The sequence below is a fragment of the Monodelphis domestica genome, chromosome 3 (genome assembly GCF_027887165.1).
Source record: "Monodelphis domestica isolate mMonDom1 chromosome 3, mMonDom1.pri, whole genome shotgun sequence".
Taxonomy (NCBI): Eukaryota; Metazoa; Chordata; class Mammalia; order Didelphimorphia; family Didelphidae; genus Monodelphis; species Monodelphis domestica.
In genome coordinates, this window is record NC_077229.1 from 535,515,854 (window position 1) to 535,529,845 (window position 13,992).

Sequence of the window (13,992 nt, forward strand, 5' to 3'; positions counted from 1 at the left end):
AATGGAATTAGATAGGACTCCTTAAACTATTATTTTGAATAATTTATTCAATATTGGAATTAGTTGGCTTTTAAATGTTTGGTAGAATTCACTTGTAAATCCACCTGGTCCTGATGCTTTTTTCTTAGGATGTTCATTTATGGTCTGTTCAATTTCTTTTTCTAAAATACGTTTATTTAGATATTATATTTTCTCCTCTGAGAGTTTAGGTAGTTTTGGGTGGTGGGTTGGACATGTTCCTCCTTTTCACTTACATTTTAAAATTTGTTGGCATATAATTGGGAAAAATAACTTCTAATAATTGCTTTGATTTCATCCTCATTGGTGATATATATATATACATATATATGTATATTATACTCTTTACATTTTTAATGCTAGTGATTTAGTTGTTTTCTCTTTTTAAAAATCATATTAACCAATGGTTTGTCCATTTTGTTGATTTTTTTATAATTTGATTCAAAGATATTTTATTTTCCAAATTATGAATAATAACAATTTTCCACATATGTTTTCTGGAATTATAAGCTCCAAATTGTCTCCCTCCATCCCTTCCCCCCCAGGTGTTAAATAATTTGATTTGGTTATACATGTATTATCATGAAAAACATTTTTCCATATTGATGATTGTGTGAATACTCACATAAAACCAAAACCACCAAATAAAACCAACAAATAAATTAATATGAAAGATAGTTTGTTTTGATCTGCATCTGACCCCAATAGTTCTTTCTCTGGAAATGGATAGCATTCTTTGTTATAAATCCTTCAGAATTGTCCCAGATCACTGCATTGCTAAAAGTAGCTAAGTCTTTCATAGTTGATCATTGTACAATATTACTGTTACTGTATACAATCCTAATTTTAGTTCTTAATTCAATAATTTCTCTTACATTTGAAAAAATGAATTCTTTATTCCTTTTTTAATTTAATGGGGGACCTGGAGGTCCTCTTACCATAGAGATGTATAGAGATTAACCAATAACAGGAAGTAGGAACCATAGAGACAGGAAGTGAGGTAGAAATAGGGGATAAAAGGCTGCCAGAATCAGTTGGTCAGGTAGTCAGTTGCTGACAGTTAGGGCTGGCAGTTGTGGGAAAATTGGCTGCTGGGCGTGAATTGGTTGTTCGGTGTTGGTCCCTGGTAGTGTGGGTTGGTGATTAGTGGGTGGTTGACTTTTAGCTGCTGGAATATAAAGGCAGCCTGAGTTTACTGAGAGGGCTTTTGGCTTTAGCCTTTAGCGGGCTTTTTGGCTTTTGGTTTGGACTGTAAGTTTTTTCCCTTTCCTTGAACTTTTTAGAAGGTGGCTGGTCTTCCTTGATAAACCTCATTGAGGTTGGATTAAACACTGATTGGGTTGGTTTTGATTGGACTGGATTGGGTTGGAACTTTGTGGGGTGTTGTTAATATAGGTAGTTATAGGCACTTTAAAATAGTAATGTAGGCAGATATAGATAGTTATAGGCTAACTAGTATAGATATTAGGAAATTTATTTCTCTACCTCTTTCCTATATTTCCCTCCTTTATTATATTCATTTTACTATATTCAATTACTATCTCCATTTTAATTAAACTAAATGATTAGTTGTTAAAAACTGCTAGAAATGTTCTTTTATCTGGCTTAAAGAGATAATATTAATTTACAACTCTATATTTTCATTAAAACTTAAGTTATTAAAAACTGCTCTCCTATTTTGTCAAAATACCTATTTTAGATCCATTTTGAAGAGACGGGGGAACGGGGGGCTCGGCAGATCCCAGGGGCCTCGATCCTGTAGCGGCGAAGCCTGAGAAGCTAGTGGGCTCAGCTTCGCTGGAGGTCCAGTTTCGACTGCAAACATGTCCCGGCCTGTCAGAAACAGGAAGGTGGTCGATTATTCACAATTTCAGGAATCTGATGATGCAGATGAAGATTATGGAAGAGATTGAGCCCGTCCAGCTAAGAAAATCAGATCATCACCCCGAGAGGCTAAAAACAAGAGGAGGTCTGGAAAAAATTCACAGAAAGATAGTGAGGATTCTGAAGAAAAAAATGTGAAGACCAAGAAGGACGATTCACACTTACCAGAGGATAGTGAAGATGAAAAAGAAGATCACAAAAATGTTCGCCAACAGCATCAGGCAGCATCCAAAGCAGCTTCTAAGCAGAGAGAAATGCTCATGGAAAATGTGGGCAGTGAAGAACAAGAAGAGGAAGAAGAGGCACCATTCCAAGAGAAAGATTCTGGCAGTGATGAAGAATTTCTAATGGAAGATGATGATGATGATAGTGATTATGGAAGCTCAAAAAAAGAAAAACAAAAAGATCATGAAGAAGTCCAAGCCTGAAAGGAAAGAAAAGAAAATGTCCAAACCCAGACTAAAGGCTACAGTGACACCAAGTCCAGTGAAAGGCAAAGGAAAAGTGGGGCATCCCACAGCATCAAAGGCATCAAAGGAAAAGACTCCTTCTCCCAAAGAAGAGGATGAGGAGCCAGAAAGTCCCCCAGAAAAGAAAAAATCTGCTAGCCCTCCACCAGAAAAGTCTGGGGATGAAGGGTCAGAAGATGAGGCCCAGTCTCGGGAAGATTAAAAAGTGATGGTTTGGGGAGATTTTATTAAAAAAAAGAAAAAGAAAAAGAAAAGAAATCCTACTTAGGGGTAGAACGTGGTTTTGGCTATGGCTTGACTCATGGGCTTTGAATGCTTCCCCCCCCTTCATTTCCTCCCTCCCACTATTGAGAGATAACTGTATCCCCACCCCCCTCCTTTTTTTTAAAACAGGAAATTATGGTCATGTTTTTTCAATTACCTTTGTCTATTGGCTACTTTCTTCTCCCAACCTCCAGTGAAAGCCGTGACAAAATATCCAATAAATTTACCCCCTAAAATTAAAAAGAAAAGAAAGGGTTACTACTGGTGAAGCAATAAGATTTGAAGCAAACACTGTTGGACTTTTAACTTTGCTAAAAGTTATCAAGGTGAACAGAAATCTAGAAGACAATGAGGATTCCAAGTAAAAATGGTTGTTCCTTATTTACCTGAATTTTTTAAAGATCACTGTCAGCAAAGACAAAAATTTGTGTATTTTTTTTTAATCATGACTAAACTTCCATTGGCTAGGCAGAAAGGTGATAGATGTGAATGCCACCTTAAGTTTCCTATATTTCTAACCCCATTTGGGAACAACCAGGCCACATGACTTTTTGGTGTGGGTTTTTTGTTGTTGTTGTTAATTGTTTTGTTTTGTTATATTTCACTCCTGGTCATCTCAAGCAGAATAGGAACAACTAGTGATCCTTTTCTCCTGCTAAAGTCTTTTAAAGGGAATTAAAATGATGCTCAACCTAAAAATCAGGGGAGCAGTGCATCAAAATCTAAGTGACTTTGTTTCAGATCTGAATATCCATGGTTCATGTTTTTAAAATAAATATGTATTTATTCTTTTTCTTGGAATAAATTTTATCAAGGATTAAGAGGAATTTAGATTTTAACAGCAAGATTGCTATACCACATCAAAATGGGTTTCTTCTCAAACTGACTATGTTTAGGTTTTAAGCCAATAAAGAACCAGTTAATGTGAAACTAAATCACAGAGAGTTGGGCTTTTTCCTTTAAGAATATTCTATTATGGCATATCCATGTGCTCAGATCCCATGAGTCATGCTTCATTTGGGAACAGAATGTTTTACTATCCTACCCTCCAGTTTCTCCCCAGAAATGTGGTATGTACATTAGTGAACTTCCTGCTGCAACATGGGATACAGACCCCCCTCATGCCTATTCTAAGACATTATTTCTCTTCACCTACAATTTACTCTTCCCATCCTGCCCCCGATGGGGGTTTTTATTTACAGATGCTCCTGACTTGTTGGCCCTCTATCTGGGTGTTAATTAAATAAAGTTGAAGTCTTACGGGTTCATTAGAAACTAGCAGGGAGGACAAGGCCCAAGGACCCAACTCTGCTTTCAGGAGGCATGTTTGCAGTTAATCATTATCTTCCCAGCCTTCATGAAAACCCCTGCATTGCCCTGAGCTTTGTTCATTTGAGTCCTGCTGGAAAAAAGGTCTAGGGATACAATATACTAGTAAATTTGAAATGAAAGGAAAAACTGGACCTACTCCTCTTTGTGGGATTCTCTCCCAACAACCTTGCTTGCAGTTTTGTCTTTTTCTTTTGACCTTTGTAAGAATTTTCTCTTTTTTACTCAAAATGTTATAAGTGTTCTCAGAGCAAAAGGCCTTGCTTAAGAAAGGAGGTGTTTTTAGGGTTCAGTTTTTATCTGCTCATGCTTATAGTAGGATATGACCTCTTTGTGCATTTAAAAGGGACATGGAGTTTCTAGTGCAGTCAAACATGTAGATGTGAATACTTTGTATGTTGGTTAAATTCATACCTGTGGGCTTTATGATGAGGGTGATTCATTTGCATTTGTGGGTTTCTGCAAGTTTTAGTTCCTTCATTTACACACATAGTCCCTTAATTTTTTACATTATTTGTGTTATTATAGTAGAAACTGTATCAGTGTTTCCATTGCAAACCTCTATTTTTAGGGGTTTATAACTTAGCTTTACAACTTTTTTCTGGACTTCAGTCTAGAAGTAGCTAATTCCCTCTCCCCTAAACATATGTACATGTGCCCCCTCTTCCACTAATGAAGTGAAGATTGAAGTTCTGTTTTTTAAAAAAATCCCTATTTTAACCCTTACACATTCAATTTTATCAATCTTGCCTTTAATTTTTAGAATTTCTAATTTGGTGTTTAGTCAGCTATTTTTAATTTTTTTTTCTAGTTTAAAAATATTGTATTACCAGTTCATTGACATCTATTCTTCATTTTATTAATATAAGCATTTAGAGATATAGAGTTTCCTTTAATTACTACTGTATCCCATATGTTTTATTATGTTGTCTAATTATTATCATTCTCTTTGATTAAATTATTTATTATTTCTTTGACTTGTTCTTTTCCTTACTCATTCTCTAAGATTAAGTTATTTAGTCTCTAATTCATCTTTATTTTTTGTTTCTATGGTCCCTTACTAAATGAAATTTTTATTGCATCATGGTCTGAAAAGGAAACATTTAATATTTCTGCAGGGCCCTTACCTCTCAGCATCTGCACTTAGGCAGGTGTACTAGTTCCTCCATACTCCTCTCCACAGCCTGGGGCTGAGTTGTGTCTGGTCAGCATGCCTGAACTCCAAAGTTTTCTTACATTTAGTCTTCTCTTCAGTATGAATTATTTGTTGCTTAATAAGAATTAAACTTAGGAAAGTCTTTCAGCATTCACTACATTTATAAAGTTATCTTGAGTATGAAATTTCTAATGTTTATTTAATTTTGACATCATAATGAAGGCTTTCCCTCACTTCTCACATTCATAAGACTTTGCTCCAGTATGAATCTCTCATATTTAGGTTGAGTTCTTAGGGAAGACCTCCCCACATTCACTAAAATTATATGGTTTGTCTCTAGTATGAATAATCTGATGAGCAACATTATTTCTGACTGAAAGATTTTCCAACACTCAACATATTTTTAAGGCTTTTTTCTAATATGAATCTTCTGATGTATATTAAAATTTGAAATCTCACTGAAGACATTTCCATATTCCTCATATTTATAAGGCATATCTCTGATATGAATTATCTGGTGTGCAATATAGTTTGAGGATTGAGCAATTTATTGAGTGAGGCTTCTCTCCAGAATGAACACTCGGATGCCTAACCAGGGTTGAACTTCTGTTGAAGATTTTTCCACATTCCTCACATTTATAAGGCTTTTCTCTCCAGTATGAATTCTCTGGTGCCTAACAAGGGTTGAACTTTGATAGAAGGCTTTCCCACACTCATTACAATTATAGGACTTCTCTCCAGAATGACTTCCCTAGTGTTCATTGAGTTCTGAAGAGTGAGGAAAGGCTTTCCCACATTCACTACATTTATAAGGCTTTTCTCCAGTATGAATTCTTTGGTGCCTAAAAAAGATCAAATTTCTGTTGAAGGTTTTCCCACATTCCTCACAATGTATAAGGCTTTTCTCCAGTATGAATTCTCCAGTGTTCAATAAGATCTGAGGATTGAAGAAAGACTTTCCCACATTCTCTTCATATATAAGGCTTCTCTTCAGTATAAATTCCCTGGTGTTCAATAAGGAGTGAAGAATGAAGAAAGGTTTTTCCACATTCACTACACTCATAAGTCTTCCCTCCAGAATGAACACTCTGGTGCTTAACAAGGGTTGAATTTCTGTTGAAGGTTTTCCCACACTCCTCACATTTAAAAGGCTTTTGTCCAGTATAAATTTTGTGGTGCCTAAAAAGGGTGGAACGCCTTTTGAAGGCTTTACCACACTCCTAGCATTTATAAAACTTATCTTCAGTATGAATAATATAGTGTCTCTTAAGGGTTGAGTGAAGATGGGAGGCTTTCCCACATTCATTACATTTAAAAGGCATCTCTCTAGTATGAGTTCTCTGGTGTTCAATAAGTTGTGAAGAGTAAGAAAAGGCCTTCCCACACTCACATTTATGAGACTGCTCTCCTGTGTGAATCATCTGATGAACATTAAGATCTGCCATCTCAATGGAGCTTTTCCCACATTCCTCACATTTATAAGGCTTGTCTCCAATATGAATTCTATGGTGTTTGAAAAGGTTTGAGCCCTGATTGAAGACTATCCCAAACTTATTAGATTTATAAGGCTTCTTTCCAGTATGAATCTTCTGATTCTTCCATTAGATTGTCCCCTTTTGAAGATACCTCTGAGGTCTTTAAGCTAGGCTCCAAATCTTCTTCTCCTGCTCCCCACCAGCCATTGATGGAGCTCCAGCCTGATCACCTATGCTCCTCAGGCTCCCCATCAGAATCTGGATCAGGAGGATTCTCCACTGGGTCTCTCCCAGATGAAACATCAGCTCTTGGCTCAGACATGAGCATTAGCAGCCCAGGGAGGTCTTGACGTACTATTCTTAATTTATTTTCAAGATACCAAGTGATAACAAAATATCAGGAGAAGAGAAGTGGAATAAATAAGGTAGGGCATGTGGAGAGAAAAGGAAGAGGGGGAACAAGAAATTATTAAATATTGTCCATGCACCAGGCACTGTGTTAAGCGCTTTGAAGATATTATCTCATTTGATCCTCACAACAACAACTCTGTGAAGTAGATGAGATTTAAAACTATGATTGTCTACCCTTTCTAATAAACTTTTATAAAATATATATCTGGGGGATTTTGTCATTATCCTAAAATCCAAGATTTAAAAAATTTGGGAGAAATTTCAGAAAAATAAACTTGCCAACATCCCAAATCAAGAAAGCGGGTCCTTTTGGAGAAGGTGCTAAAAAGATGCCTGAAGAAGTCACACACTGCATCAAAAGATCCAGAATGAACTTTGGAATATAATGAACTGAATTGAAGGGGGTTGAACATACTTATTCTGAATATAAACTCTTATGCCAAAGGGAACTGCCCCCTAAGTGGCATTTTGTCAATGCATCTATCAATTAGTTTTTGAATTTTATTCTCATCTCTAACTATTGTAACTGCCTCTTAGAAAAATGCAATATTGTATGTACTTTTAGCTAGAAGGTATTTAGAGTTAGAAGATAGTTATGTTTAAATGATCAGTTGGGGAGATGGGTCTCCCAAAGGATCACAGGGGAAGTTTATTCCCTCCCCATCCTGAGTAGCCTGACCTATCCATCAACATTCCTTACATAACACAGTTATGCCAGGTTTTTCTCCCTGTATGTGCTGTATGTTGATAAAACTGAGGGGTCAGTGATGGACTGGGCTTTTGGACTTTTAGTGTTGGAAGAAGTGGGAATAGAGCAGGCAGGAAAGGGGGAAGGAGGAAGGAACTGGCAGGCTAGGCAACTCGTGGTCAGGTTACTTAGAGGAATGATGAGATTTTAAAACTATGATTGTCTACCCTTTCTAATAAACTTTTATAAAATATATATCTTAGTAGAAATATTAATTCAATTCTTACATGATTTAGTGAAGGAAATGGCAAATCATTTCGGTATCCTAGCCAAGAAAACTCCAAATGGGGTCACAAAGAATCAGACATAACTAAAACAACTGAAACCCTAAGAATGGAAGAATATAATGTTTGATTAACTCAATCAGCCAAATCATCCTAACCTACTTAAAGTGTCAGGATGTGATTTTCTCATACTTTCACTAAGGGAAATTACTTCCTCCTGAATTAATCATTATAGGCTTTAGATTAAGTCTGGGAAAGTCCTTTATCAATTTAGATGTTCTTGAAAGGCATTGGATAAACTAGGATAAAGTTGCCCAAGAAGTATATATTGATTCGTTAAGGAAACCTGGTTATACCCTATGGATTACCTATAAAATGTTGAACCAGGTTGGAACCCAGGTGTTTAATTATGTAACTCTAGCAATCCTGATCCTCTGAATGCCATATGGGTTTGATTTCTGCACTTTGCCAGAGTTCCTTGGTAATTGCTTTCTTTTTTCTCTGCTTCACTAAAATCTTCCTCTCCTCCCATTGGACCTGCTTTATTTGTTGGTTTTAACATTTCATTGTCTGTTCCTATTTCCAAAATAGATTTAGGGGGGCAACTGGGTGGCTCAGTGAATTGAGAACCAGGCCTAGAGATGGGAGGTCCTAGGTTCAAATCTGGCCTGAGACACTTCCTAGCTGTGGTCAAGTCATTTAATCTCCATTGCCTAACCCTTAACACTTCTGCCTTAGAACCAATTGGTTCTAAAGACAGAAGGTAAGGATTTTTTAAAAAATAGATTTAGATATCAGTTTACTTTTTCTTAACTTTTTTTCAACTTTTTGATTCTTGGATTGGGTCAAGTTATCTAAAGGTAATTCTAACCCTAAGCAGAGAGGTGCATTTCTAAGCCACAATAGAGTGTTTGTTGAGGATCTGGGATTCACTGCTTCATTGCAAGCCACAATCTTCCTACTTTCACTAATCTTGAATTTTTCCCACCTATTGGTGGCTTTTCAACTCCCTAAAAAAATTCCCATGTCTGCCCCATTAGAAAAACACTCATTTGAGCTATCATATTATATGTCTCCCTTTTATGCCTAAATATTCTTTGAGAAGACTGTCTACAATCAGTGTTTCCATGTCTTTCCTCTCACTCAGTTCATTATTCTCTGCATTTTCTCTACAATCTCTTAATTCTCTGGATTCAGACCTCATCATTCAACTGAAATTTCTATCTCCCAAGTTACCAGTGATTTCATAATTGCCAAATCTAATGCTCTTTTCTGAATCACCATCCTTCATGACTTCTCTGAAGTTTTACCTCCTCACAGGACGTTCTTGACCTTCTAGACTTCAAAATCATCATACTTCCATGTGAGGGATCTTCATCTCTGGCCCCTTCATTATTATCAGCTCCATTTTTTGTGTTCTCTTCCCCCCCCCCCCATTAGAGTGTAAGCTCTTTGAGACTAGGGACTTTGCTTCCTTATGAATCCCCAATGATTAGTACTCTATCTGGCACATAATAGGCATTTAATAAATTTTCACTTCATTCTTTTCTTCCTTCCCTCTTTCCCTTTTTCCTTTTCTCTCTTTCTATTCCCCTTCTTCCCATCTTATCTTCCTCCTTACTTTCTTTCCTCCATTCTTTCTTGCTTTCCAAACTCATTTCCCTGCTTCCATCAATGGCACCAGCATCCCTCAAGTACCCAGGCTCATAACTTCAAGGTTATCCTTGAATTTTATCCTCTCCCTCACCCCACTCCTTTATAAAATTATAACTCTATAGCTTCTCTAAATCCTTGTCTCTTTGTTTACATAGTCACTACTTAATTCATATACTCAACTTTTTTTTTGTCTTTAGCAAAGAAATATACCTACCCAAGTGGATAGCAAAATAGAAATCAGAGAAAGCATACATACAAGAATATATACCATGCAATAGAGTTTGAATGAGCTCTCCCCCAAAGGGAAATTTTCCTAAAAGTCTCTAGTGTAGCAGATAGAAGATAGAAACATAATAAAGACTGATATTCCTCTTTGTGATCCCAAAGAGAGGTTGGAATCTTACACAAATATCTCTTGATGCTGGAAACTAGAAGATTCAAAGAGAATGAATCTCTTTTCCCTCTCCTCTCACCAATTCAGTCTCAGCCTCCACACAAACTTAAAGAATTGATCTCCAATACTGAGGAGAGAATTTCATATTAAAGGGCTTCAACATTTACATTCCTCCTCTTGAACAAATCTCTTTGCAGTCCCTTGCAAAGATCAGCTAGGGCAAATCCAAAATCTGTAAATATAGTGCAGTAGCCAGAGGCCATTTCCAGAACCAAGAACTTAGTGTCTGTTGTGATTTTTTCCAAACAATATCTGTTTTCCCCCTCTACCCCCCCCCACAAATACTTTCAATACTCCCTAAGTAATCGTATAGCCAATATAGTACATATGGAAGTACAAAATAGTTGAATTAGAACATAAATGGGAAGCAAGAAAGACAATTTTAAGGAGAGACAATCCACAGTAAGAATATGATGGCCAGTAATTTTTCTGATAAAAGGGAGCAGGAAAAGCTCCCTGCTTTGAGGGGGACAGTTCATCAGCACCTTCCCTCAGTGTAGCAGCTGGGTGTTGAAATAGAAAGCAACTGAACAAATGAGTTCTCTCACTAAACCAGATATAGTTCACAAAGCTACATCTGTATCACTATGATCATTGTCAAGTCCAACCTTTCACTAGGGAAATATGTCAGGGGTAAAAAGGAGAACCACATGTCCCCTCTCTCTTTTATTCACTGGAATCTCTTCAGTCTCTGTCTCTGTCTCTGTCTCACACTCTCTCTCTCTCTCTCTCTCTCTCTCTCTTTCTCTCTCTCTCTCTCTCTCACACACACACACACACACACACACACACACACAAAACAGCTTCAGGAATCTTGCCACAAAATGTCTTGGGATTGTTGATTCTTATAATGCAATAATATATTAATTTTGCTTTGCTTTTATAAATTAGGATTCTGATTTTTATTCACTACTAATGTAATGCTTCTGTTTTGGCATTCATCTTTGATTAAATTTTTTCATTTCCATTTAAAGATACATTACATGGAAAGTGACAAAGAAGAACTCCCTTGACTTCCCAAAAGGAGGTCATTATTTAAGAAGAACATAAAATACAAATGTCTGCTATAACAAGCAGTCTTTGGTTCACTCTTTCACTGTTACTCAAACAGATACATCTTTAGTTATTTACAAGTAAAATATTTACCAAAGCAAAAAGTTACCTGCCACAGAGCTGATGCCCCTTATTTTTTTCTCTCTTTGGATGGATTGAAAATTTTCATCATTGAAACATCTGAAATTACCCAGAAAAAAAAGGCAAATCTCAGTTGGGAAGTTCTATTTCTGGGAGAGTAGTCTGAGGATACCTATAAATGTAGGTGCAAATGAAACACAGATGGAACTACCAACAGGGCTATTTTGGGCATGTATAATTGTCATTAAAACATCATGTACCCAAATCAAGGCTGTCACATTTCCTCAGCTGGCTATATACACTGGAAGCTTAACAGTAAAGAATATAGTGAGGCAGAAAACATATTCCCAACACCCTTCCCTCAGTCAAGAGAGCATTTTTGGGTTCCATTCAAGTCACTGCCAGTAGATAGCATGTTTTCACTAGTCCAGAGCAGGCAATCTCAAGAAGAGTAACTCAGCCCTAAATAAACTAATTATAGAATGTCAATAGTGAAATTAGTCATCAAGAATATCTATTTCCTAGAAGAGAAAACTGAGGCCCAGAAAAGTGCCTTGCTTAACAATAAGACCATTTGTGGTATTTTAGTTCCAAAGAATCTTAGAATTAAGATCTTAGAGCAGTGGTTTAGAGCAGTAAAGCCTAACTAGTTTCTGTGCACTTAGATATGATATTTTGGGTCTCTACAGGGCAAGTTTTCATGTTGTATTTTTATTTTTGGAAGGTAAGTTCCCTGTGGACCATCTAATGAGAGCACAACTTGGTTACTCAAAGATCAGGTCACATTATTTTTTTTGTTTCTAGAAGATATACCTATATAATGCAGGTCAGGATTACATTAATTCTGGGGGCTGCCACATCAAACCACTAATATATTTAATTTGTAGCATACATAAATGCCTAGTTATGAGTTATATTTAATATTTAAATTTTTATTAAATTTATTATTGAATTTTTTATTTGTTGTCTTTTCATTTACCTTGTTGTAGTCATTGTGTACATTAGTTTGTCTTCTTTGGCTCTCCTTACTTTACTCTGAATCAGTTCATTTCATAATTCAATGTTTTCCAGGTTGTATAGTTGGGAGTCTGGGGCTGAAGTCAATATTAATCTGAGTTCAAGTCCAGCCTCAGACAAAACTTACTATCTGTGTGACCCTGAGCAAGTCACTGAACCTCTTTTTGTCTGTTTCCTCATTCATAAAAGGGTTGTAAACACCAAATGAGATCATAATTTTAAAGCTCTTCTGTAGTGCCTGGTACAGAGTAAGTGCTATATAAATGTTAGTTATTATTATTATCATTAATTATTCAATCATACACATTTCTCATTGCACGAAAATATAGCACAATTTGTTTAGCTGTAACCTAATTCATTGGCTTCATTTTGTTTTTAATTCTTAGTTATCACAATATTTTGGAGTATGTAGGGACTTTCTTTTTATTGGTGGCTTCCTTGGGATATAGGATTCTGGATTAAAAAGTATGGACATTTTAGCCACTTTATTTACTTAATAAATTTACATAGTTCCAAATTGATTTCCAAAATGATGATAGCATTTCACAGATCTACCACCAATGTATCAGTATGCTTCTCCTCTTATAAACCTTTCAATAATGACTCTTGCCATTTGTTGTAATTTTTTCCAATTTGCAGAGTGTGAGGTATAAATTCAGTCTGATTTGTATTTGTCTTATTACAGATGGTTTGAAGCATTTGCTCATGTTGTTGTGAATGCTTTGCAATTCTTTTAAGAACTGTTTGTTCATATCTTTTGACTATTTATCTCTTCAAGAATGTCTATTACATTGGGAAACAATCTTCATAACAAAAACCTCTGACAAAGGTCTAATTACTCAAATTTATAAAGAGTTAAACCAGTTGTACAAAAAATCAAGCCATTCTCCAATTTAAAAATGGGCAAGGGACATGAATAGGCAGTTTTCAGTTAAAAGAAAGCAAAACTATTAATAAGCACATGAAAAAGTGTTCTAAATCTCTTATAATCAGAGAGATGCAAACCAAAACAACTCTGAGGTATCACCTCACACCTAGCAGACTGGCTAGCATGATAGCAATGGAAAGTAATGAATGCTGGAGGGGATGTGGCAAAGTAGGGACATTAATTCATTGCTGGTGGAGTTGTGAAATGATCCAACCATTCTGGAGGGCAATTTGGAACTATGCCCAAAGAGCAATAAAAGACTGTCTGCCCTTTGATCCAGCCATAGCACTGCTGGGTTTGTACCCCAAAGAGATAATAAGAAAAAAGACTTGTACAAGAATATTCATAGCTGCACTCTTTGTGGTGGCCAAAAATTGGAAAATGAGGGGATGCCCTTCAATTGGGGAATGGCTGAACAAATTGTGGTATGTGTTGGTGATGGAATATTATTGTGCTCAAAGGAATGATGAAGTGGAGGCATTCCATGGAGTCTGGAACAACCTCCAGGAAGTGATGCAGAGTGAAAGGGGCAGAACCAGGAAAACATTGTACACAGAGACTGATACACTGTGGTACAATCGAAGGTAATGGACTTCTCTATTAAGGTCAATGCAATGTCCCTGAACAATCTGCAGGGATCTAAAAAACACTATCCACAAGCAGAGGATAAAATGTGGGAGTAAAAACACCGAGGAAAAGCAACTGCTTGACTACAGGGGTGGAGGAGATATGATTGAGGAGAGACTCTAAATGAACACCCTAATGCAAAAACCAATAACATGGAAATGAGTTAGGATCGAGGACACCACTGGGTATGGAATCAC

The 13,992-nt window shown here is 36.4% G+C and overlaps 1 pseudogene; it reads left to right on the plus strand.

Annotated features, from left to right (window-relative positions):
• The first annotated feature begins 1,761 nt into the window (after positions 1-1,761).
• On the plus strand, positions 1,762-3,950 carry LOC100012647 (nuclear ubiquitous casein and cyclin-dependent kinase substrate 1-like; annotated as a pseudogene).
• The last annotated feature ends 10,042 nt before the right edge of the window (positions 3,951-13,992 follow it).